Source organism: Helianthus annuus, chromosome 7 (genome assembly GCF_002127325.2).
Source record: "Helianthus annuus cultivar XRQ/B chromosome 7, HanXRQr2.0-SUNRISE, whole genome shotgun sequence".
In the NCBI taxonomy this organism is placed as follows: domain Eukaryota; kingdom Viridiplantae; phylum Streptophyta; class Magnoliopsida; order Asterales; family Asteraceae; genus Helianthus; species Helianthus annuus.
The window spans coordinates 139,257,724-139,285,275 of NC_035439.2; the positions used below are offsets into that span (position 1 = coordinate 139,257,724).

The 27,552-nt window shown below is 37.9% G+C and overlaps 1 long non-coding RNA gene and 1 other non-coding gene across 3 annotated transcripts; both read left to right on the top strand.

Moving 5' to 3' along the window:
* Nucleotides 1-106, top strand: LOC118480737. Its single transcript, XR_004863714.1, has one exon. It is a non-coding gene; the product is annotated as a small nucleolar RNA R71 (small nucleolar RNA).
* A 21,632-nt stretch (nt 107-21,738) lies between these two features.
* Nucleotides 21,739-24,193, top strand: LOC118480473. Of its 2 annotated transcripts, XR_004862858.1 has the most exons (3): nt 21,739-21,882; nt 22,983-23,172; nt 23,816-24,193. It is a non-coding gene; the product is annotated as an uncharacterized LOC118480473 (long non-coding RNA). The 2 variants fall into 2 exon arrangements; XR_004862857.1 differs by having other exon boundaries at nt 21,739-23,172.
* Nucleotides 24,194-27,552: the final 3,359 nt, after the last annotated feature.

Here is a 27,552-nt window from a genome sequence, read left to right on the forward strand (position 1 = left end):
ATTCCATGGTGAGGGCAATTTTTAATCATCATATTGAAACGATCGAATGCCTCATGAAACATCTCACCATGTTGTTGTTGGAAGCTTCTCAACCCCTTCCTTGCATCGTTGGTCTTTTGGGCGGTGTAAAACTCATCCAAGAAAGTTTGTTGCATCTCCCCCCATGTATATATGGATGCCGAAGGTAACGTGTAGAACCATTTTTTCGCCTTCTCTTCCAATGAAAATTGGAACAAAACCAATTTAAGATCATCGGCTGAAAACCCTTGACTCCCAAGAGTGTTGCAAATCGAGTCATAAGCCTCTAAATGAAAATAAGGCTCCTCCGTTGCCAACCCCTTGTACTTTGGTAAACTTTGCAAAGAGTTGGTTCTTACTTCAAATGTTCGCCCTTGATCATTATGAGGAATGACTACCGGTGAAGGGTTTTGCGTGATTACCGGCCGAAAATGTGCTTCAATGCCCCTCACATTTTCTCTAAGGTGTCTCCTTGGTACACCATACCTACCTCTTGGAATAATAGGACCATTTGGCCTTGGTACTTGCCCTTGTGGTGCGATTGGTTGTTGAAACTGTTGTTGTCGCATCGGTGGGCGTTGAGGTGGTCTTTGAAATTGTTGTTGTACATGTTGTGGCAGGACTTGTTGCAATGGAATAGGTGGTTGCATTGGTGGCCCTTGTGGTCTTGGCCGAATGTGTTGTGGTATAAGTTGTTGTTGTGGCATTCCACCAACACATGCCATCCCTTGAGATTGACTTTGCACATACCCAAACTCCCCTTGATCACCATAACCTCCATAAGCGTACCCATCATCATCATACCCCTCAAAATCTTCAAATCCCTCATCATAACCATCTCCTTGAATTCCCGAAGTTTGCCCAAATGGGATGGTTGAATACTGAAAACCCGATTGTTGTGGTCTAAAGGATGAAGTAGTATGCACAATAGTTGAATTTGGTGCAATTGTGAAGGTGGATGATCCCGTAGTTGGGGGAAAGAAGTGAGATAATGGTGGGATTGTGGTGGATGGATTGTAAGTGATGGTAGGCTCAGTTTGAGTGGTGATTGGTTGGGTGACTTTGGATGGTGTAAATTCAGCGGTGGTATTAGGTAATGTGGTATTTGGTGATGGTTGGGTGGAAGTAGGTATAAAGGGTGAGGATGATTGACCCGTTGTAGGTGGAATTTGAGAATCAGCCATGATGTTTCTCGGTGTGATGGGTGAAGTGGGTGAACCGACGATTTTGTTTTCTCGTACTAAAACTCTGTTTTGTCTTAGCGTTCTTTCAATTTCCGGATCAAACGATAGCGGTGATGACCTATGAGAGCCTCTAGTATGCATACACCTGAAGTACCTGCACACTAAACACAACCAACGTAAACCCGAAAATAACAAAACAAAACTATTAAACTAACACACGTTGCGCACTACTCCCCGGCAACGGCGCCAAAATTTGACGTGATGTCGTGGTCACTATCAAATTTAATCCCCAAAACAACTATAGTTAGTGGTAAGAGGGTATCGAACTCAGGGAGTATGTGGAAGGTATGTCGGTTGTATAGCTTTGTACTTAAACTACTATTAAACCAAAATTGCAGAATTTAAAATTCAAGAGTTTGGATTGTTGTTTTTGAATACTAAATTAAAAACTAGTTGCAAATCAAATGTTGGTTGTAAAACAAATTAGGAGAGAACAATGACCATCTTAGGTTTCAGTTTCTTTAAACAATTGTGTGTAATTCCAACTAGAAAGAGTTACATAGACATAACTCGTGTATAGATAATTGAAGTGATAAAAGGGAACAAAGTACTCGGATTAAATAAACGCGAGGTTGTTTCCCGATGACCAATTAATCAATAACCAACCCTAACCCTTCCCGTGATATCTCGATTGCCAACGGCACCAAGAACGTACGATTAAGACTAGAAATTGCAATATCCGTGTGGGAAAATTAAAAAATCCCTCACGCATTGTTGGACTACGGGGCAAGTGTGAGTGTGCTACCAAGCGATTTATACGATATGTACGACTTTGGTCCACTCGAAGGTATAGACACCATGGTGAGCTTAGCGGATGGAAGTTGGAGGCGTCCACGGGGAATGGTTAGGAATGTTAAGATTCAGTTGGGAGAATTTGAATACCCGGTGGATTTCCTAGTTTTGGACTATGCTTCTACCAATATGGCATCACAACAAAGGGTAATTTTAGGTCGACCGTTTCTATACGCAGCAAATGCTCAAATTAATTGTAGAGACGAGATTATTACCATGACCGAAAAGAACCGTAGGTTGTATTTTGATGTTCAAACTAGAGGGATTAGTTATGAGTCCATTGAGAGGAAGGGTGATGAGTCTAGTGATTGTATGAAAAATGTGTTACCACGAATGAGAAAAAAGCACCCACCGGACCGTGAAGAAACACATATTGGTGCGAGCGAGAGTGTATTGGATTACCCACCGAGTCAAAACAAGATGGATGCATTTTGCTCAATGGCACAAGGAAGTGTTGGAGATGGCAGGAACCGATTCTTTGAGCCACCATAAATGGGAGTGGCGTGGTCTGGCTGAAGACTTGAAACTTAGCGCTGCTCGGGAGGCAACCCGGGATTTTATATTGATCTTGCTGTTTTTATTTTTCTATGTTTCAGGGCCATCAAATTAAATCCAATTACAACTAATTAGCTAGCGGTAAGTGGGTATCGAACACAGGGAGTTTGTGGAATATGTGCTATCTCGATGTATGTCTAACTTCACTAAAGTAAACTAAATTGAAAGAAAAATAAATTTCAATGTTTGGGTTGATTGGTTTTAATTAACTAAATTAAACTAAATTAGATTACAAATCAAGGTTAAGTTTTGTAACAAGATAAGAGGATAGTGATCATCCCGAGTTTCAGGTTTTAAGGGACAACTAACGTTCATGTTCAACTGGAAAGAACCACATAGACATGGCTCATGTAAGATCAATTGTTTGTGATGAAAGGGAACTAAGTACTCGGATTCCTAGAACGCGAGGTTGTTACCCGATGACCAATCAACACATATCCAACCCTAATCCCTCCCATGATATCTCGATTGCCAACGGCACCAAGAACGTATGGTTTAGAACTATGATCAAACATACATCAACAATTTACAAACAACCAATCAAACACCATAATAAACTAACAACACATGCACAGTCTAATATTCCAGAAAGTAAAGAACAAACATAATTGTCACAAATAAACCCTTACATCCGAGATGATCACCAAGCAAACCTAGCCGCTCATAGTGTTACAAACCATCATCACAATCGAACCTTTGTCCATTGGAATCAAAAACAAAGTCTTCATGTTTAGATCACTCAAGAACACCTTCACAATTGCACCAAATTCAACTATTGTGCATACTACTTCATCCTTTAGACCACAACAATCGGGTTTTCAGTATTCAACCATCCCATTTGGGCAAACTTCGGGAATTCAAGGAGATGGTTATGATGAGGGATTTGAAGATTTTGAGGGGTATGATGATGATGGGTACGCTTATGGATGTTATGGTGATCAAGGGGAGTTTGGGTATGTGCAAAGTCAATCTCAAGGGATGGCAAGTGTTGGTGGAATGCCACAACAACAACTTATACCACAACACATTCGGCCAAGACCACAAGGGCCACCAATGCAACCACCTATTCCATTGCAACAAGTCCGGCCACAACATGTACAACAACAATTTCAAAGACCACCTCAACGCCCACCGATGCGACAACAACAGTTTCAACAACCAATCGCACCATAAGGGCAAGTACCAAGGCCAAAATCAGGTCCACCGTAAATTACGTTGGAACCGTAATTTACGGCAACCGCCTGATGGTTTTGCTTTGTGCCTCAATGTCACTTGTGCCGCCCCAAGAAGTCAAATGATGATGATCATTGTTGTCTTTTCTTACCGTCCACAGAACCCAATCCTTGATGTTGTTGCTTTGCGGCCCAATCCAACAACTCCACAAGTCAGCCGCCCATAACATACATGTCACCTAGTCCACAACTTGTATTGTTGGCCCAATCAACCAAGAGTCTTGTGAACAAAGCCTCATGTGCACCTGACAATATGGATGCCAAAGTCAGCTCACAAGTTTCGAAGCCCCCCTAGATGGTCTGTCGCCCATGTGCATATGTCGGCTTAGATGATGTGATGATGATGTTTGTTTGCTGACCATGTGCCATCAAAGAAATACAAACCTTCCTAAACCGGCCAAACCCATGTGCGGCCCATCTCTCATATGCGTGTCTATCTTCTATTCGGCCCAAAGAGGAGTCCATGTGTAGCCTTGAAAGTCCACGTGACTTTCTGAAAGTAATACTAGTATTATTCCTTTGAATGCTTTCCAAATCTACTCCCCATGTAATTGATGATATTGATGTGATGTTGCTGATGATGTTGATATATCTTTCATGAAAGTCAAGCCCACATGATGTCTTGTATTTTCTCACCAACTCCAAGACCCCAACTCACGAGATGATGATATGTTGATTTTAGGATGATGATTATGTTGTCAAAACCCTAAAACCACATGATGTGATGCCTGCTTCTTCACATGTACTCGCTGCCTTTTTATATCTATCGTAGCCTCGGTTCCAATTTAACCGAATTAAGCGATTTACCTGTAAAACACACGAACACTCGTAGTTACTAAGTTCAAGCAAATAACCAAGTAAAGCATGGAATTTTAATCTTTTTAAACCATTTAAGGGTTGTCCAACGGACCACCCGTCAGGGCACCTCCTAATTATTTCGTTTGCTTAGTTAATTGTCGGGTCAAACTATTTAGTTAAAAAGTCAAACTGGGCAGAATTATAAATAATAAGTAAAACTAATAATACAGAGGTTATAAATTATATTTTAACACTCTAATAACTTGGTAATTATTATTAGAACATGTTCAAACAGGTTCAACCCGACAATTCTGAGTTTAGGGTCGGTTCGCAACCGAAAGTCGCAAAAGCTTGACTTTTGCTTTGACGTTCAGTTCTGACCCGATTAAGCTTAATTCTTCTATGTTTTAAGCTTCCATTAGGACCACATTATGTTGTAGTATAACCCTTTGGAGTTATATTACCTGGTCACTTATATATTGGATTATATGCTAGTTTCCGTTAATATGCTTATAAATGCCCATTTTGCCCTTATGTCATATAAACGAGATTTTTGAAAATGTGAGAGGACAAAAAGCTTTATTACTAAGATATAAGTATGTCCCGAAAATTTGACATTAGTTTCTGGTCTCAAAATAAAGTTATGCAAGATATCGTAAATTGAAACTATTTATTAATTAAATTACGCTATCTTGCATAAGGCATGTTTAAACATGGATTTTGACCCAAAACTCATTACCTACTATTAAGATATTATTTTTAGGGATTTTTAGGATTTTTGGTCAGATTATAAACTGACCATATCATTGAGTTCTTGTATAATTCGGTAAATGACTATAATACCCTTTTCATGCATAAAATGAGATTTACATATGATTTGAATGCCAAACTTTTTCCTACTGATATTATATATTAAATAAAATATTTGGAACACTTAAAACTGATCAAAATCTCAGATTTCCATAAACATCTTAATTATCGCCAGTTAGCGATTTTTACGACAATTAAGTGCATAGTATGGTTTAAAACCATATTAAACACCTAAGAGTTGTTACCTTCTGAATTTCTAAATAAGTTTTAATATTATTACAAGGTATAAGTTATGAACTCAGACTTCAAAAAATGTCCTTAAAAGCATATGTGAAATGACCAAAATGCCCTTTCGGGGTATAGTTTGGCCATAAATGGTAAACCTCACATATGTATGATATCTTACTGATGTAACTTGATAAAATAAATATTTTTACTGAATGCTTTAGACCAGAACCTCAGTTTACTATTAAATCTCTTTTATAAACATTAAAATGACTAAAATGCCCCTCAGGACTTAAATTGGTTTTAAATACTTTTTGGGCAAACATGTTAACATCCTACTGATGTATTAACATATTTTAAGCATAATAACATATGAGACCTGTATATAATTCATTTGTTTACCCGTTATGCATTTTATGCGTTCGGTACGGTTTGTGTAACTAGTTTACATAAATTAGCCTAAATGGGTTTAACCTTATCATTTAATCTTCAAAATCCAGAATGTGTTTAGTTTACCCATATTATACAAGTATCCAAACTTGTCAGGTCTAAATCACATTCCATTCCGGTCTCCGCTTAATCCAGCGTTTAGAACCGAATAGTATCTTTCAAACTAACCGCTCTAAGTCTTTGACTTAAATAAAGACCCGTTAGTATCCTAATAGGTTAATAAACCTTCCATACAGATTGAGTAGCTTCGGTAGAAGGTATTTTCATAAGGATTTAGGAAATATACGGCTGAGTTACACCCTTACACATCTAGCTCAGTTAAATACTTTTAACTTATTTTCCGTCATACGGGCTTGGGATACGGTATTATAATAATACCGCTTGGTCGGGTATGAAATCGTTTAATCGGATTGTGATTAATAAATTTACATAACCCGTTTTAATCTGTTTTGTTCGATAACATAAACATTGGGGGTTAATACGACCGTGTCCTGGATATCCTTGGCTCATTTCATTTGTAAATGATCACGACTTATGCACGGGGTGTAGGCATAGATGCAGAATGCTAAATAACCCACATGTTGGGGATAACTCCTTTGTGGGTTTTATAGTGGTGAGTCGGTTAATCATGATCGGCTTCCAAACCGGCCCCATATGTATGACAAACATATAAAACTGTATACAAGATTATCTTAAATAATTGTCCCAACTTATAAATGGTATGTGCCTTGTGCGCCGAAATCAATTTTCATAAACTCTTTTCAAATGAGTCGGTTAATTGTATTTACCAGTGTAAACTGACTATTTTCCAAAGACTAAGTGACAGGTACCTCACGTAATTAGGCTGGAGCTACTTGGTGTCAAATAAGAGGATCTTGCAAATCCTTAGATGTCTGGAGTCTGTTATTTCAGTTTCTTGTATTTTGTTTTATGATCCGCCTGTGGATCTCTATTACAACCAAGTCTGTATATTCTTTTATTTGGACACTCAGACACTATGGTTTGTAATAGTATTTAAATACCAAGCCTTCCGCTGTGCTACTATATTGTGTGTATTGACTATGATGATATCAACTACGTCACGATACTCCCCCACCGGGCCCACCGGTAATTTGTGGAAATATCGGGGTGTGACAGGTTGGTATCAGAGCCAACATTGAGTGAATTAAACACTAGCATTTTGTGTTTAATCTCAATGACACAATAAGCACGTTCCTTAGACTTTCGTGTCTAGGCAAATGACCTAGGATTATTCTTAATTTTTCCTTTTGTCGTTTATGTTTTGTTTTACTTGTTTTGACAGATTTGTTAATTAAAATGCCGCCGCGCGTTCGAGGAAAAGGAAAAGGTCCTATGAGGGGGGGACCATCTAGCAATGCTGGACCCTCACACAGGCGCACTCCATCAGCGTCTTTTACTAGCTCCGACTCGCGAGATAATTAGAGACATTCATTTGAGCCTGCGAGACACTCGGTCTCGTTAAGTTCTTCACCATCGTTTCACCCTTCCTTTGGGCCGCCTATTCAAGACGAGCCCCAACATTCTCACCATTCCCAAGATTCTCACCATTCTCACCATTCCCATCATTCATACCACTCTTTACACTCCCATTCTTTTCACCATTCAGACTCAACTTATTCCCCGGCCTAATTTAACCCAACAGATTATATTAACGAACCACTAGGTTATAATCCTTTAGGGCCCAAGGACCACTTCTCCCAAGATATGGAGATGGATGATGATCCTGATCCAGAGCCGCCAACCGGGACACCAAATAATCCCATCAGTATCTCCAGCGGTTCTCCTTATCAAGGATTGCCATATCAAGGTCCCGATTCATGGGCCGAAAGGTGGAACACGTATCAATGGGAATATACCCCTTCTTTTCATAACTCTCCTCCTCAACCTCCATTGGAGGAACCGTATCTTCAAGCGGGTTACTCCACCGCCTTTGCCCGTTGAGGAACCACCTCAACAACCACCATAACCACCTCCTGAGCCACCTAGACGAAGGAGGAATGCACGGATGTCCGTGAGAGGGGGACCAAGATTTATTTCCCCTCAAGCTTCAGGCACATACCCTCCTATTCCCGAAGATCCACAATTGGGTGGACCTTCACACGAAGTGCCGGAAGATGATCCCCCACCAGTTACTTTTGCACCACCGCCACCGCCAGTGGGTTTTGAAAACCCAATTCCAACATACCCAGCTTCATCTGGGTATAACCCATTTGAATATCCAACTCCTACGGATTATGGATATCAAGCCCTTGCCCAACTGGGTATCCTGTGCATGGGTATCAATACCCACGTTATCAACAACAACCTCCTCCTCCTCAACAAATTCAAACTCAACAAATCCTACAGAGGTTGGACCAGGTTGAGCAAAAAGCGGACGAAAACAATAAAAAGCATAACAAATTTCTTAAAGGCCTTGCGAACCTCATAAAGGGCAAAAAGAAGTAGAAGTTTGTTTTATTTTCGTTTGTATTGTAATTTCAATCATGTCCCTGCGAGGACATTTCATTTCTGTATTTGGTCCCTGTGTGGACTTATTTTCTTTTCTGTAGTCCCTGCGTGGACAGTTTGTTATTTCAAGACCCGTTTAGGGCATATTATGTAATCGCTTAGTATTTTAATGAAATTTCTTTTGGAAATTTTATATGTGTATTTTATTACATCATTTTGCCAATATCATTTCAATTTTTAGAATGATCTGCCAAAGCAATTCCAAAAGATATTCTTAAAGGTATAACCTAGCCAATATTAATGGCTATGATAGTACAACCTTCTTAAGAAAGTGATTCCTTATTAACATCCGAAAACATGCTAACATTCCTGGCAGTGTGATTTGAGAGACCACACTAGCTTCCACAAAGTACTTGGATTCTTCCAAGCCACCTTCATGGCCAATATGATCAATATGAATCATGGCTATTAAACATCAAATATGATTTATACATCAAAACATCCATTTGAGATGTATACCTCTGGGCGAAGGTGTATTCATGACAATGATAGTTTTATAAACTTCTTGTCAAAAAGGCGACGAACTATGTTCGACCATTAAAAATCACTGAATCAAGCGATCGTTGATTATGTTTTAAATGTCCTTCGAGACGAGCCTTTTGTGCTATATGAAAATGTATTTAAGACATTGACAGTCGTGACTTGTGTCCCCTATCTGATAAATGTAAAGGATTATATCCTACTTGATTGCCAATAATGGTTCATTTGTAGCCTAGGCAAATCATTTGACTTATGGTCTATATGGTTTATTAAATACCATGACCATTTAATCATCAGATGCGAAGATTTGTTATATAATCTAAATAAATCATTATTGTTTGATTTTAGTAATCAAATCATGGCTGGCTCGGAAGAAGTTAACAGCCATCCGGTAGAAGGAAACAATAATGATGCCAGGATAAATGTTACTGGTGCTGAATTACAAGCAATGATTGACACAGCAGTTGCTCAAGCTGTAGATAAAATATTTAAAGCACCGAGTCATGTTCGGTCTAAGACTCAATCAAAGCCCCTATCGCATTCACTTACACTGAAAAAGGATGAGTCTCGCCACTCATCCAATCAAAAGAGTGAACCACAGAGACAAGTTGTTGTCAATCAGGCTCCAAAGTACAACAAAGGTTGTACTTATAAATATTTCATCTCGTGTAAACCAAGAGACTTCAAGGGAGAAAAGGGAGCCATCGATTGTATGAAATGATTGGATGAAATGGAAACTGTTATTGATATCAGCGGGTGTGCGAAGGAGGACATCGTTAAATTTGTATCTCAGACTTTCAAAGGCGACGCCTTAACTTGGTGGAAAGCTTTGGTGCAATCCACAAGAAAGGTTCCTCTGTATAACCTTTCCTGGAATCAATTTGTTGATCTTATGAAGGACACTTACTGTCCTCAGCATGAAGTGGAAAGGATAGAGACTGACTTCCTCACTCTTGTGATGAAGGATTTAGATTGCAGGTCTTATGTGACCAGTTTTAACTCAATGTCTAGGCTTGTGCCGTATTTGGTCACCCCAGAACCCAAACGCATTGCGCGTTTATCGGTGGATTAGCCCCTGAGATTAAAGGAAATGTCAAGGCTTCTAAGCCTGCTACACATAGATCTGCTGTACATCTATCTTTGTCACTTACTCTTGATGTTGTAAGGAGTAAATCAAAGAAAACCACCGAGGAGGGGAAAAGAAAGAGGGAGGATGATCAGTCCCATCACTCAAACAAAAAGAAGAAAGGAAACTCTGGTTTCAAGAAGAGGCGGTTGGATGACAAGCCCAGATGTAAAACATGTAACAAGAGGCACTTTGGAAAGTGCAACCAGGATCCACAAGCTAAACCTTGTGGAATTTGCAAGAAGAAAGGGCACAAGATCGTTGAGTGCCGAAACATGAAGGATGCAACCTGTTATGGTTGCAATGAAAAAGGGCATATCAAGACTAATTGCCCTAAAAACGCCAAGAAGCCTGATGAGGCAAAGAAAACCAATGCTAGGGTTTTTCAGATGAATGCAAGGGAGGCGGTGAACGACGATAACGTCATAACAGGTACCTTCCTCATTAATGATATTTATGCTAGAGTTTTATTTGATTCAGGTGCTGATAAGTCTTTTGTAGACCATAAGTTTAGTAAATTACTGAATCTGCCTATTAAAACTCTAGACATAAAATATAAGGTAGAGCTCGCAGATGGTACCTTAGAAACTGCTTCAACTCTTCTTGATGGATGCGCTACATCCATTAAAAATCATTCTATCCCGCTATCCCTCTTGCCAATGAAATTAGCCAGGTTTGATGTAGTTTTAGGCATGGATTGGTTATCGCATTACCAAGCCCAAATTGCCTGCGATAAAAAGCTTATTAGCATCAAAACCCAATATGGTGAGTCAGTCACCATTCATGGAGATACACAATATGGTTTACCCGACAATGTTTCTATACTTAAAGCCTCGAGGTGTCTGAAGAACGGATGTGTCATTTACATGGCACAAGTGACAGTAAATGACCCTAAACCCAAGATTGAAGATATCCCAATTATTTCTGAATACCCTGATGTCTTTTCGGATGAATTACCTGGATTACCTCCTGAGAGGCAAGTCGAATTTAGGATAGACATTCTGCCTGGATCAGCACCAATTTCACGAGCTCCTTACCGTCTAGCGCCTACAGAAATGAAAGAGCTCAGGACTCAATTGGATGATTTATTGGAAAAGGGTTTCATACAACCCAACTCTTCGCCTTGGGTAGCTTCTATTTTGCTTGTGAAGAAGAAGGATGGATCAATGCGTTTATGCATTGATTACCATGAGCTAAACAAGGTAACGATTAAGAATCGCTATCCATTACCCAGGATCGACGACTTATTCGACCAACTTCAAGGGGCAAGCTTCTTCACGAAGATCGATTTGAGATCAGGATATCATCAACTCAAGGTTCGAACAGAAGACGTACCTAAGACAGCATTCAGAACAAGATATGGCCATTATGAATTCTTGGTGATGCCTTTCGGGCTCACTAATGCACCTGCAGCATTCATGGACCTCATGAATCGAGTCTGCAAGCCATACTTAGATAAGTTTGTCATTGTCTTTATTGACGACATACTTATCTATTCTCGTAGTCAAGTTGAGCACGAGAAACATCTTCGATGTATTAGGATTGCTACGGCATGAGAAGCTGTATGCTAAATTCTCAAAGTGTGAGTTCTGGCTTCGCGAAGTCCAATTCCTTGGACATGTTGTGAGCGAGCATGGTATCCAAGTAGATCCCGCTAAAATAGAAGCCATTATGAACTGGGAGGCACCAAAAACACCAACAGAAATTCGCAGCTTTCTGGGATTAGCTGGTTATTATAGAAGATTCATTGAGAACATCTCGAGGATAGCTGCACCATTGACTACTCTGACCCGCAAGAATGTGAAATTTGATTGGGGTCCAAAACAACAAGAGTCTTTTGAGATTCTTAAACAGAAACTGAGCAATGCTCCGGTGTTGACATTGCCCGAAGGAATAGAAGAGTTTGTCGTGTACTGTGATGCTTCACACACCGGTATGGGTTGTGTACTTATGCAGAGAGGCAAGGTGATTGCCTATGCATCACGACAACCAAAGGTGCCCGAAAAGAATTACACCACCCACGATTTGGAGTTGGGTGCCGTTGTGTTTGCACTAAAGTTGAGAAATAATCCTCCAGGAAGCTCACAATTCCAAATACTCAGTTCACCCTGGAGGCGACAAAATGTATCAAGATTTGAAAGCTAATTATTGGTGGATAGGTTTGAAGAAATCTATAGCCACAAATGTAGCAAAATGTCTGACATGCGCTCAGATTAAAGCGGAACATCAAAAGCCACCAGGTCTACTACAACAGCCAGAACTTCCCACATCGAAGTGGGAGATGGTAACCATGGATTTTATAACCAAGTTACCTAAAACAAGGCATGGAAATGATACTATATGGGTCATAGTTGACAGACTGACTAAGTCAGCACATTTCTTACCCATCAAGGAGACTCATAGCTTCGACAAGCTAGCTCAGTTATACGTGGATAAGATTGTATCTCTCCACGGAGTGCCGGTATCTATTATATCCGATAGAGATACTAGATACACCTCTCACTTTTGGAAAAGTTTCCAACAATCATTAGGCACTCGTTTGAATTTTAGTACTACTTACCATCCTCAAACAGATGGACAAAGTGAGCGTACAATTCAAACTTTGGAAGACATGCTTCGTGCATGCATTATTGATTTGGGTGGTAGCTGGGATGACCACCTACCTTTGATCGAGTTCTCCTATAATAATAGTTACCATACTAGCATTCAGGCTGCGCCTTTTGAGGCATTGTATGGAAGGAAATGCAGAACGCCTGTTTATTGGGCGGAAGTAGGAAAAGCTCAGTTATGAGGACCTGATATAGTCCTTAAAGGCTGCCAGGGATAGGCAGAAAAGTTATGCTGATAAGAGGCGAAAACCTCTAAAGTTTGAAGTAGGCGACAAAGTCTTACTAAAATTGTCACACTGGAAAGGTGTTATGCGTTTTGGTAAGAAGGGCAAATTAAGCCCGAGGTATATTGGACCATTCGAGATTATCGAATGTCTCGGCAGTGTAGCTTACAAGCTAAACTTGACTGAGGAGCTTAGTGGGATTCACAATGTGTTCCACATCTGTAATCTAAAGAAATGTCTAGCTGATGAATTATTAGCAATGTCTCATAAAGACGTATAGATTGATGAAAGCCTGAGGTTTGTTGAAAGACCTATATCGATCAAGGATCGACAGATTAAAAAGCTCCGAAGGAAGCACATTTCTATAGTGAAAATTAAATGGGATGCCCGTAGAGGCCCTGAGTATACGTGAGAAGTTGAGTCCACTATGCGACAGAAGTACCCTCACTTGTTTCAATAAATCTCGGGGTCGAGATTTCTTTTAAAGGGGTGAGGATGTAACACCACGTAAAAACGTGTCCAATTATGTGAAGACACATGTCCTAAATCCTAATCATGTGAAAGATTGAGTTTGAAGGACTAAAGTTAACAAACGATGAAAATATGAAACCAAAGAGACTAAAAGTGTCAACATGCCAAACTTGTGCCTCTGAATGACCATATACGAAGGATATATTCTTAAACGAGTAATAACTTGGATATAAGAAGCCGTTTATGAAACTAATCAAAAGATTATAAACTACAGGGGTTAAACATGTCAACATGTTAATTCTAACCTCTGAGTGACCTTTTAACGAACCCGAGGCTTCGTAATATTCAAATATACTCCCAAGAATAAGTGATATCAGTTTCACGTGGTTTCGAGATTGTTATACAAGTTTTCAAGATTATGGGTTAAAAGTGTCAATGTTAGGAAACTTATGTTTATGGTGATCGTTTAACGAAACTGGGCCTAACGGAGTTTGGTTATTGTAACAACTTGAAAATTTATGTCCAATAATGTATGAACACGTGTCATAAGCTCTGAACATGTGAAAGAATACTTTAGAGGGACTAAAGTTGACAAACGGGGAAACTATGTAAATATAAGGGTCCAAAGTGTCAACGATGGATAAATATATTTAAAATTAGCCCCGCAAGATGTTTATACCTTCAAACGAATAAATCATGGATCATACGAAGCTAAATATGAAAGAAAGTGAGAAATTGCAAACCACGGGGGCTAAATGTGTCAACATGTGTAAAGTATACCTCTGAGTGACCTTTTAGCAGACCCGAAGCTTTGTGACGGTAAATTATACTCACTAGAATATGTGGTAAAAATTTCATAAAGTTTCGTTATCGTATGAGAAAGTTATGATCAAATTCGTGTACGAAGGGTTAAAAGCGTCAACGATGAAATTCAAGGTCTTTCGGGTGATCACAAAGTTAACAAGGGACTTAACAAAGTTAGTAAAGGTCCTAAAGACCTTAAAAATAAGGTTAGAGGGCTGAAATAGCAAAAATAGGACTTAAAACCACGTTACAAAGGACCAGGGGCTGAAATGCAATTCTTTAAACTTGTTTGGCTGGTTCTGACAGGCCAGGCGGCCCGCGTAAGAGTCCCTTATGGACTTACGCGGCCCGCGAGAACAACCCAGTAACAGAAAACGTGGACAGGTGCCTGTTAAGGCTGTTAACCGACTTAAAAAGCTTGTTTCTTATACCAGGGGCTGCCCCAATGGTATTTCATGCATAGGGGGCACCTGTAATGATCCCATGTCATCTGTAGGATGGCTTGGCATGATCTTGTTGAATCAAGTTTACTATATAAGAGCTTCTAGTTGTAACAATGTTGTTCATTCATTTGCAAAAGTTCACAACTTCATCTCTGGAGCTCTCTGGACATCAAGCCAACTTCTTAGTGATCCCTAATCCTAATTAGGACTCTTGTAAGTGTCCTTAACCCTTCTTAATTCGTTTTAGCTTAGCTAATTAGCTAAAAGTCAAACCGTCGTAATTAAGGTTTGACTTCGTGATTAATTAAAATTTATCCAGTCAAATCACGAATTAAAAATACCTTTGAGTAGGTAATTATGTGGGTAATAAACCCTTAAAAGGGTATTTTCAGATTCTCACTCTAACTATGTTAATTGTCGAGTCAAAGCTTAGTTTAAAAAGTCAACAGAATGCTTATTTCCAAATTAATGCATAATTAGCAATGTAGGATACATGCAACCTGTTTGATCATTAATATGACTTGGTAATTAATGTAAGAACATGTCCCAACATGTTCAACTCGACAATTTTCAGTTTAGGCTCGGTTTGGAACCGAAAGTCGCATAGTTTGACTTCTGCTTTGACTTTCAGTTCTGACCCGTTTAAGCCAAGTTTAGGATTGCCTTAGAGCTTCTTTTGGACCTATATTCATGTTAGTATAACCTTCTGTGATTATACAACTTGGTTCACTAGACATCCTATTCACATGCATGTTTCCGTTAAATGCTTATGTGTTGACCATTATGCCCAAATGACCTTAAAATATGATTTTTGAAAATATAAAAGGGTAGACACCTTAGCTACTGATTTATAAACTTGCACCTAAAATTTGAGGTCAGTTTGAGGTGTAGATTAAGAGTTATGCTCATTAGCGTAATTAGAAGCTTCTTTGGTAATTAAATAGCGTAAATTGCATATAGCCTATCTAAACCCAATTTTTTATACAAAACTTTGTACCTACTGATATAAAATAATATTTTGGGATTTTTAAAGATTTTTATTTAATTTTAGGCTGAGCATAACTTAGTGTTCTAAGCTTAATTCGGTTAATGCTGGTTTTGCCCTTTTTGACTATAAAATGAGTTTTATAAATCCTATTGACCCCAAACCTTTTTCTACTGATCTAATATGCTAAATAAAGTATTTTGAGCCTTCTAGAATTTTAAAAATTTCAGCTTTCCATACCAAACCCGGAAATGGCTCCAAATCGCCTTTTTAAGCGTTTTTAGCACGTAAGTATGTACTAGAACCTTTTTAAGCATATCGGGTTGAAACCTACTGATGTATTCAGTAAATTTTTATATTCTAACCGTAGGCAAATATTTTAAACTCAGAGTTCCAGTTTTGACCTTTTAGGCATATGTGAAATTACCAAAACGCCCCTACGGTGCCTAGAATGATTAAGATTGATAAATTTCATATATGATTAATACCCTACTGTTATAACTTAATAAAATGAGTATATTTACTGATTTATTCAGACCTGTAAATCAGAATATTAATTAAACTCTTTTACACCCTTTAAAATGACCAAAATGGAAGGTATCTTACCGATATCACAACATGTTTAAGGCATATTAACTTAGGAAACTTGTATATGACTCTTATGGTTACTCGTTACGCACTTTACGCGTTCGGATCGGCTTATGTAACTAGTTTACCCATTTTAGCCGAAACGGGTCAAACCATATCATTTCTGTCTCAAAATCCAGAATGTGATTAAGTTACCCATATTAAACAAGCATGCAAGCTTGTCGGGTCAAAACCACATTCTAAAACGTCTTCGCCTTTTCGTGCGTTTAAACCGTAATCTTCATTTAAAACTAACCGGTCTAAGCTTAGGCTAAATTAAAAGACCCGTTAGGATTCTAATAGGTTATTAAAACCTTCATTCCAGATATAGGAGCCCAGTAAAAGCTATCTGTACTTGCTGATTTGACACGGTTGGGATTAAATCTATATTTAGCTCAGGTAAATACGTTTAACTTATTTTCCCTTATACGGGCTTGGGGTACGGTATATAAAATACCGCTTGGTCGGGTAATTGACCTTAACCGGTCGGTGGTTAAGTGTTGTCAAAATGACCCGTTTGAAAATGTTGTTTTGTTTGTTTAACGCCTTAGGGGTTTAATGACCATGTCCCGGATATCCTTGGCATCATTCAAAGAATGGCCACGACCTTAGCACATGGGTGTACGCGTACACTCGTAGTGCATTCAAATCAATAAAGTATAATCGTCGGTATGAGAGAAGTCTCGCGGCGGAATTATACTAAGTGGTGTGTCTATTAATCTTTAACCCGGCACGACCCGGACAACTGAACGCATAACAACATGTAATTCTTTTACAAGATTATAAGCAAATAATTATCCCAAGTTATAAAAAGTTTTGTGCCATGGGCATTCAAATCAATTTTAAACCTTTTCAAAAGTGCAGGTACTACGCGTAATAGGCTGGCCACTCCTTAGCATCAATAAAAGTCTCGCAAACTTAGGATGCATGAAGTCTGTTGAATAAAAGTTTCCTCTTTGTTTTTAATCCGCCTGTGGATCTATTTCAACTATTTGTGATACTTGATATTACAATTTATTTGGTTGAAATAAATCTATCTTTTGCTTCCGCTGTGCATTTATATTTTGTATTGTTTGACTATGACGATATCAACTACGTCACGGAACCCCCACCGGGCCCACCGGTGACACGTGGAAAATAGGGGTTTGACAATTATACTCCCATGATCCTCTACAAACTAACTACAAGGGCCTCTTATGCCAAAAATGAAGTTAATAAAAGTTACAAAGGACCAGGGACTGAAACTGCCAAAGCAGAAACATTATTAACCAGAAAACAAGGACATCGCAGGGCGCGTAGACCCCCTTTGAATCCTACGCGGCCCGCGACAGACTGCCCAGCTCAGATTTATGTTGCCAGCTACAGGTTTCTGCACATAACCGACTCAAACACCTCCAAATCGATACCAGGAGCTTGTTGTTGGTTTTGTAATACCACTAGGACACCTTGGGTGATCCTAAACACTTCCATTACAACTGTGATGATCCTTGATCATGGCATTCAAGTATAAATAGGCCTTGTGATGAAACATTTCATTTGCATATAACACTTGAATCTTCTGTACTCCCTCATCTACTGGTTCCTGATAAAAAAAAGGGAGCTTGTTCTTGTAGAAAAGATTGCTAGGACCCTTTGTAAGTGTCTTAAGCCCCCTCTTTAGTTCAGTTTTTAATTTAAAAACCGAAAAGTCAAAGTTATCGTAATCTGACTTTGACCTTCGGTTTAAACCCAAATGGTCCAGCCACTGTTCGAGATGAATGTGGTTATGTGACCATAATTAGGTAGGTGATTAACCCTTAAAAGGGCACCTCCTAATTGTTTCGTTTGCTTAGTTAATTGTCGGGTCAAACTATTTAGTTAAAAAGTCAAACTGGACAGAATTATAAATAATAATTAAAACTAATAATACAATGGTTATAAATTATATTTTAACACTCTAATAACTTGGTAATTATTATTAGAACATGTTCAAACAGGTTCAACCTGACAATTCTGAGTTTAGGGTCGGTTCGCAACCGAAAGTCGCAAAAGCTTGACTTTTGCTTTGACGTTCAGTTCTGACCCGATTAAGCTTAATTCTTCTATGTTTTAAGCTTCCATTAGGACCACATTATGTTGTAGTATAACCCTTTGGAGTTATATTACCTGGTCACTTATATATTGGATTATATGCTAGTTTCCGTTAATATGCTTATAAATGCCCATTTTGCCCTTATGTCATATAAACGAGATTTTTGAAAATGTGAGAGGACAAAAAGCTTTATTACTAAGATATAAGTATGTCCCGAAAATTTGACATTAGTTTCTGGTCTCAAAATAAAGTTATGCAAGATATCGTAAATTGAAACTTTTTATTAATTAAATTACGCTATTTTGCATAAGGCATGTTTAAACATGGATTTTGACCCAAAACTCATTACCTACTATTAAGATATTATTTTTAGGGATTTTTAGGATTTTTGGTCAGATTATAAACTGACCATATCATTGAGTTCTTGTATAATTCGGTAAATGACTATAATACCCTTTTCATGCATAAAATGAGATTTACATATGATTTGAATGCCAAACCTTTTCCTACTGATATTATATATTAAATAAAATATTTGGAACACTTAAGACTGATCAAAATCTCAGATTTCCATAAACATCTTAATTATCGTCAATTAGCGATTTTTACGACAATTAAGTGCATAATATGGTTTAAAACCATATTAAACACCTAAGACTTGTTACCTACTGAATTTCTAAATAAATTTTAATATTATTACAGTAGGTATAAGTTATGAACTCAGACTTCCAAAAATGTCCTTAAAAGCATATGTGAAATGACCAAAATGCCCTTTCGGGGCATAGTTTGGCCATAAATGGTAAACCTCACATATGTATGATATCTTACTGATGTAACTTGATAAAATAAATATCTTTACTGAATGTTTTAGACCAGAACCTCAATTTACTATTAAATCTCTTTTATAAACATTAAAATAACTAAAATGCCCCTGTGGGACTTAAATTGGTTTTAAATACTTTTTGGGCAAACATGTTAACATCCTACTGATGTATTAACATATTTTAAGCATAATAACATATGAGACCTGTATATAATTCATTTGGTTACCCGTTAAGCATTTTATGCATTCGGTACAGTTTTTGTAACTAGTTTACATAAATTAGCCGAAATGGGTTTAACCTTATCATTTAATCTTCAAAATCCAGGATGTGTTTAGTTTACCCATATTATACAAGTATCCAAACTTGTCGAGTCTAAATCACATTCCATTCCAGTCTCCGCTTAATCCAGCGTTTAGAACCGAATAGTATCTTTCAAACTAACCGGTCTAAGTCTTTGACTTAAATAAAGACCCATTAGTATCCTAATAGGTTAATAAACCTTCCATATAGATTGAGTAGCTTTGGTAGAAGGTATTTTCATAAGGCTTTAGGAAATATACGGCTGAGTTACACCCTTACACATCTTGCTCGGGTAAATACTTTTAACTTATTTTCCGTTATACGGGCTTGAGATACGGTATTATAATAATACCGCTTGGTCAGGTATTAAATCATTTAATCGGATTGTGATTAATAAATTTACATAACCCGTTTTAATCTGTTTTGTTTGATAACTTAAACATTGGGGGTTAATACGACTGTGTCCTGGATATCCTTGGTTCATTTCATTTGTAAATGACCATGACTTATGCACGGGGTGTAGGCATACACCTGACAGATGCAAAATGCTTAATAACCCACATGTTGGGGATAACTCCTTTGTGGGTTTTATAGTGGTGAGTCGGTTAATCATGACCGGCTTCCAAACCGGCCCCATATGTATGACAAACATATAAAACTGTATACAAGATTATCTTAAATAATTGTCCCAACTTATAAATGGTATGTGCCTTGTGTGCCTAAATCAATTTTCATACACTCTTTTCAAATGAGTCGGTTAATTGTATTTACCAGTGTAAACTGACGTATTTTCCAAAGACTAAGTGACAGGTACCTCACGTAATTAGGCTGGAGCTACTTGGTGTCAAATAAGAGTGTCTTGCAAATCCTTAGATGCCTGGAGTCTGTTATTTCAGTTTCTTGTATTTTGTTTTATGATCCGCCTGTGGATCTCTATTACAACCAAGTCAGTATATTCTTTTATTTGGACACTCGGACACTATGGTTTGTAATAGTATTTAAATACCAAGCCTTCCGCTGTGCCACTATATTGTGTGTATTGACTATGATGATATCAACTACGTCACGATACTCCCCACCGGGCTCACTGGTAATATGTGGAAATATCGGGGTGTGACAATAAATATATATATTTCTATGTATTTTTATAAACAAATTATATATAGTGCGGTTACGTGATAACAAAATACAAAAATATATAACTGAAATATTTGCGTCGTTAAAATACCAAGTCTCGTGTTTAACCCGATGACCCGAACCCGAAACCAGACTGCACCGAGACCTCAGTTGACCAGCTTTGACCAAGGTTGACCCGACAGTTGACCAAGTTGACTATCTTACCAGTTTTGACCTGAAACGAACCCAAATGAAAAAAAATGAACCCGAACCAGGTTTGAATCACTGAACCAAATAAACCATAACTCGTACCTGAACTGAAACAAACCAAAACTCTAACCAAACCGATGCTGGCGTCGGAGAAACATGACCCGAAACAAGAACAGACCTGAACTCAAACCGGAAACTCGAAGCGAACCAGCTTGGAAAACCCAAACCAGAAACCCAAGCTCGATCTCGAACTCGATTCCGAGTCATCGCCGCCACGTCCCGACGCCACTATCGCCGCCGGTCACCACAACCACCATCGTCTTCATCATCGACCAGCGTCATCATTATCTTCGTCATCGGCGCTGCCGGTTGCCGTGTGCCGCCACCAAGTGGTGGTCGGCCGGTGCTGAACCAAGAGGGAGAGGAACGAGCGAGAGTGAGAAAGATGGGGAGTCAGGTCTGTGAAAGAGAGAGAAGGGTTGAAGGGTGTTTATGTGGCCTATAACATCCCAAATTTGGGGATGTTCATATATTGACACATCTTGATTTATGTAGCATTTTATGTATGTTGAACTAATTAATTATAAAATGAGCAATTCTATTTGAGAATTTAATGACTTAATTTAAATAGCTTAACCTTGTTTACCAAGTTAAGCTTCATTTAGTATTTAAAATATGGTAGAGTTATAAAACTTAACAAGGATTGTAAGAATAAAGAGGTTTGAAAATGGAGGGGCTTATCTTGCGAAATTGTGAAAGATTCTCTATTAACCTGAGGTGTAGAGAATTCCAGAAAAAAAAGATACGTATGTTTGTACGGGTGCTATGGGAGCCATGGTTCAAGAAGAAAATCGATGGGAAGCTTCAATACATCGATTTTAGGTGATTGATTAAAGAAATTGAAGAACTTATGAACATCCTCTGTTATGTAGAAGCCTGGTAAGTAATATCTATACAAAAACCCTAGATTTTCATGTGTTCTTAAGTTGAAAGTGTAATCATGATGAAAGTTAAGGATTTTGGTGATAGATGATCAATTTCATAAGTTATAGATGATTCAATCATAGTTATTTCATGTTGATGATACTTAGAGACTCCATTGTTGATTAATATGCATGTTAGGGTTTCTTGTTTAATTGAACAAGATATGACTATAATCTGAATTTTATGACTTTATGTTGATGTTAGTGAGTTGTAATTACCTCCTTGATGATTAGCTATGGTTGTACTTGATCTATGAAGATTAGGGTTCTTAATTTAAATTGGGGATTTTGGAAATTTGATGGTTTTGGAATGATTGTTTGCAAATTTGTAATGTTTTGCCATCCATTGATATATAATTAATGTTTTTGATATTCCTAACCCTTTCTAAGAGTTAACATAAGTTTTAACCATGAAAGAGGGCTGCATTTTATGGTTTGGGTCGAAGTTAGAAGCACTATAAACATGATTTTCGCAGCTTTTTATTCAGATTTTGGGCAGACTTCGAAAAATCATATAAAATCAACCGAGTGTCCGTTTGGGGTGTTCTTTATATGGTTGGAAAGCACCAGGAGTATATTTTCTAAATATGTTTAGAATGACAGGAAATAAGAATGACAAATACATGAAAACTGCAGTACAAAACAGCTTAGTAGATTGGTTTAAAGCTGAATTATTAGTTGGTTTATGAACCAGTCCTGTTTCTTCCGAAAATCATATAAAATCATAGAAAATTCCAATTGGGGTGATTTTTTTTTTTGAGTTGAAAAGATATAAGAATGTTTTACATATCAAATTTGAAGATGTCGAACCAATTAAAATTGTACAAGGGTCTAATAGGCCGAATACAACAGTTGCGCAGAATAGTGGTGCACTAAAATAAAGTTTTTGTAAAACAAAATAAAGAAGGTTGTTTGAACACGTTGGAACTAAACGTAAATGGTTAGTTCTAATTGTTTATTTGTATCTAACTTAGTATATTAGAAGTGTTTAAAGTACTTGCTTCAAGAGCATTGCAAGCACTTGCACTAATGGGTGAAAACGGGTCAAATGGCTAGGGTTGACCTCAAAATCGTCAAGAACACATATAACAAGTTGGATAATAATACTTCGGTATTAAAAAGGGGGTGAATGGTCGTTATATGTTCAAACGATTTGCAAGTTGACTTGTTGTTTAGGAGGTATGACATAGATGGGAAACAACGGGTTAAAAGGATGGCATGGACGACAACACCTCTATGGGAAAAGGTGAGTGATGCTTCACTCAAGTAGTATTTTTATTAAATGTATAAATATCTTTGTGAAAATATCTATATGGTGTGCGGTAAGAATTGTAAAGGAGAGTTAATGTTAGTACGAAGTTGTGTGATAATGGTAATTATTGTCGATGATATAAATATCCGAGTTTATTAGTATAATTAAATCATAAACAAGGTGATGGGAGAAAGATGCAGATATTAGGAGTAATAAGTAGTGTAGACTTACCACAAGATCGTTAATATTGAGTATTGAGTATAAGGTATGTGATCTTTATATATATTTAGTTTTCTCTAATATATGAAGTAAAGGAATTGGAACTAATAGGGACAAGATTATTGGAAACAGGGTTGATGGATTAAACCAAGGGGTGGTAAGTATCAAATATGGGATTTTTTAACATTAAAAGGGGATCGAGATAATGATTATTTGACTGCAGGTTTGTGAGTCGCGTACTTAGCAAGTACGCGGAGAAAGCTGTTATGCAAGCTTAAACATAAGGAAGTTTGAATCCCGTATTTGGGAGTTTAGGAGCCTTGTTGTCACGCTTTATAAATTGCGTTAATTAAATACAGATGTTTTATTAACAAATCCAAACGTTGTTATGACTAACTTATGGCGTTGTACATCTTAGGTGAATTACAAGTGAAGAGTAAATGGATTTAGTGATTCTAATATGGGAAATGGACTTCAAGAACAGATGGGACACTGAGCAGCTAGGGATAAATGAAATAATATCTGAGTTAATAAGCTGGAATTAAATGACAAAAGAACGATGGGAGTGACCTACGAGTTACTCAAGTTGAATGTGGTTAAGAATTTGGCTGATCTAAGGCAGGAATGATCAAGTCTTGGGAGCGGGTCCATAAGAGGAGGATTGGGTTGTGATTTGTCCAACAATTATATGTTTTGGTTATTAAACCTAGCGAGTCTGGTCTTTTATACTCTAGTGTATTTTGTTTTAGCATATTGCTAGTTCATCAATGTTTTAAAAAGTTATGTTGGTTATGAAGCATTGGTTATTAACACAGGTTTTGGTTTTTGTAAGGGTTGTTCGTTAAACGAACGGGTCATGCAGAAATTTCATAAAAATCCTTGCACGCCGTGTATGTAGGTTTGTACCAACTGGTGATTCAAGTATATGAAAATGATGTCATATTGAGTATAGTTTTTTTTTTTAAATCCAAACCTATTTTCCACAAAGTATCAAAATATTGTTTTTATTAATTATGGGTCTTACATGGCCGGCCGGAAGATCGACGTCGGAGGGGGTCGCCGGAAGAACCTCAGGTCACCGGAGTAAGAACGAGAGAGGGAGTGTGTATGCGGTGTGTGTGTGTGTGTGTGTGTGTGTTTAAGTTTAAATAGGGTAGGGTTTGGTAAGTTGGGCCCAAGGCCCAATGGCCCGGTTCATACGTTTTAGAGCGGCTCGATCACCTTTTCAAGACCCATTTTCGAACCCAAACGTCGTGAAATGTTGTAGGATATTATTTTAGGATAAAAAAAATACATAAATGGAGTCGAAAATCGATGTATGATGCATTCGTTGGTCGAATGCGTTAAAAGCGTGTGAAAATGCGTCGTTTGTCGTTTTAATCCGTTTTTTCGGTCCGATTTCGACTGCGGATATTAAAATAAAAAGTGAATACGAATTTTCTAAAAAAATTAGAAATGCAGAAATACGAGGCATTACAGAGAGAGAAAGAGAAGAGAGGGGAGAGAGAAGAGAGAGAGAGAGAGTTTAGAGAGAGAAATGGTCCTTTGATATAAGTTATTTACTCAATAGTCTTTGGAGAGATGAAATGACAAGAATGCCCTCATGTGCAAGGCACATGACCAGATTTAACAAGAAAAATTAACTGAGTTAGGCTCAAATGACATACCGTGTAAGATTTTGAAACATTAAGTGCAAAACTCGTCATTTTTTTGCATCAAAGAACACCGACTAAAAAGAGTATATAGATAAAGGACAAAACTTGTAATTTACTCCTAGTTTAATTTGAAACAAATTTAATCGAACCTATTTGGTTATTCAAGAAAGGGAGGTCAAGACTGAAGAGGGAGGGTAATTGTGAAGAACCAAGCTGGTTATCGTAAAGAGCAAACCGAAATTAAAGGGGTACCCGGTTTGGATTAAGCAGCACTGACCTAGGTTTTACAAGGCGTAATCATAGGTTATATTCTCGCCACCTTACATTACACCAACCCAAGAAACCGCCACCCTCATATGTCAATTTGAAATTGAAGAACCCGATGTAATTGAACCGAGGAACACGAAGAATCGAATCGAAGAACAAACCTGATGAACTCAAGACAAATTTTATAGTAAAAAACACTTAACAACCTCGATTTTTAAAATGTTATGAAAGAAATTTGGATTAATTTCTTGGAAAAACGAAAAAAAATATGGGGGTTTGAAATCTTGGACTGAAACACATGGAGCTTGTGAAGAAATCCGCCAATACTTTTTGTTTTGCAAATTTTCCTTGAAACACATGGAGCATGTGAAGAAATATGCCAATACTTTTTTATTTGCAAATTTTCCTTCACTTTTTCTTAGGATCGGTAGTTTGGTCAAACAACTTATTAGTGGCAAAAAAAAGATAACACCATTTAGGGAAAGGACATAAAACGTGCAAAGTTCCCAAATAGTGAACATTTACTGTAATTAGAGAAGCCAAAAGAAACAACATGTAATTTTATATCGAGTTAAAAGGTATAATTTGTAATGTACTCCTTTTGTTTTGTCTTTAAATAAAAACATCTACAACAACAAACGTCCACTCAACAGACTATCTAATCATCATGTCACATCATTCCAAACCACCACCACTCCAAACCTGCACTTTTTCCTACAACAATAAACCACTACAAAACTCTACCGCATCATCTACTTTCTCATTTTATTTAATCTATATATATTTTGTACAATCTGTATATTTTTTTACAACGTACGTATTTTATTTTTGTTATTTTTAAAAATTATAAAGAAATGTCTAGCTGATGAATCGCTAGCAATGTCTCATAAAGACGTGCAGATAGATGAAAGCCCGAGGTTTGTTAAAAAGCTCCAAAGGAAGCATGTACCAATTGTGAAAGTGAAGTGGGATGCCCGTAGAGGCCCTAAATATACGTGAGAGGTTGAGTCCACTATGCGACAAAAGTACCCTCACTTATTTCAGTAAATCTCGAGGTCGAGATTTCTTTTAAGGGGGTGAGGATGTAACACCTCGTAAAATCGTGCCTAATGATGTGAAGACACGTGTCCTAAACCCAAATGTGTAAAAAGTTGACTTTGAAGGACTAAAGTTGACATACAGTGAAAAGATGTATGCGGAGGGACTAAAAGTGTCAACATACTAAACTTATGCCTCTGAGTGTCCTTATACGATGTTCGTATTCTCAAACGAGTCAAATATTGGACGTAAGAAGCCGTTTGTGAAAACAAATGAAAGTGAGGGTAACAAAAGGGTTAAAAGTGTCAACATGTTACTTCTATGAGCGGCCTTTTAACGAACCTGAGGCTTCGTAATGTTCAATGATACTCTTGGGAGTGCTTGATATTGATTATGAAAGGTTTTGATATCATTATACGATCGAATGTGCAAGAATTCAAGAATAAGGGTTAAAAGCGTTAACTATAGAAACTAGTACTTTTGGGTGATCTTTTAACCAAACAAAAGCCTAACGAGGTTTGTTATAATTCCCAAGATCCTTAAAAACTAACTATAGGGGCCAAGTGTGCTTAAAATAAAACATACATGAAGTATCAAAGGACCAGGGACTGAAATTGTCAAGTTTGGAAAACTGGTTAACCTGGTCGAAGGGAGAGTCGCGGGGCACAAACCCCATCCCCATAACTCTCGCGGGCCACGAGCTAGTGCCCAGTAACGAAAAAAGTGGACAGCTGCATGTATGCAGCCTTGTTGCCCACACAAACCGCCTTGCATGCTCAGAACTCGAAACCAGGGATTGTTGGATGGTTTTTGAAGCCTCTAGGACACCTGGAATGATCTGAGATGATCCTAATCACCTGGCTACATCCTAGAACTTCATGATTTAGTATAAATAGGGCCCTTTGTTGCATTTCTTCCTTGCACCTCTCTCAATTCCTTCTCTTCTCACTTGCTTGGAGATTCCTGATCATAGGAGACTCCCTTAAGTTAAAGATTTCGAGCTAGGACCTGTTGTAAGTTTCCCTAGTCTCTCTTGTTCGGTTTTTAAGCTTTTAAAAGCCGAAAGTCAAAGTTGCCGCTAAAAGGCTTTGACTTTCGGTTTAGACCTAAACGGTCCAGCCATTGTTCGAGGTGAATATGGCTACGTGATCGTAATTAGCTAGGTGTTAATACCTCAAAAGGGCACCTCCTAATT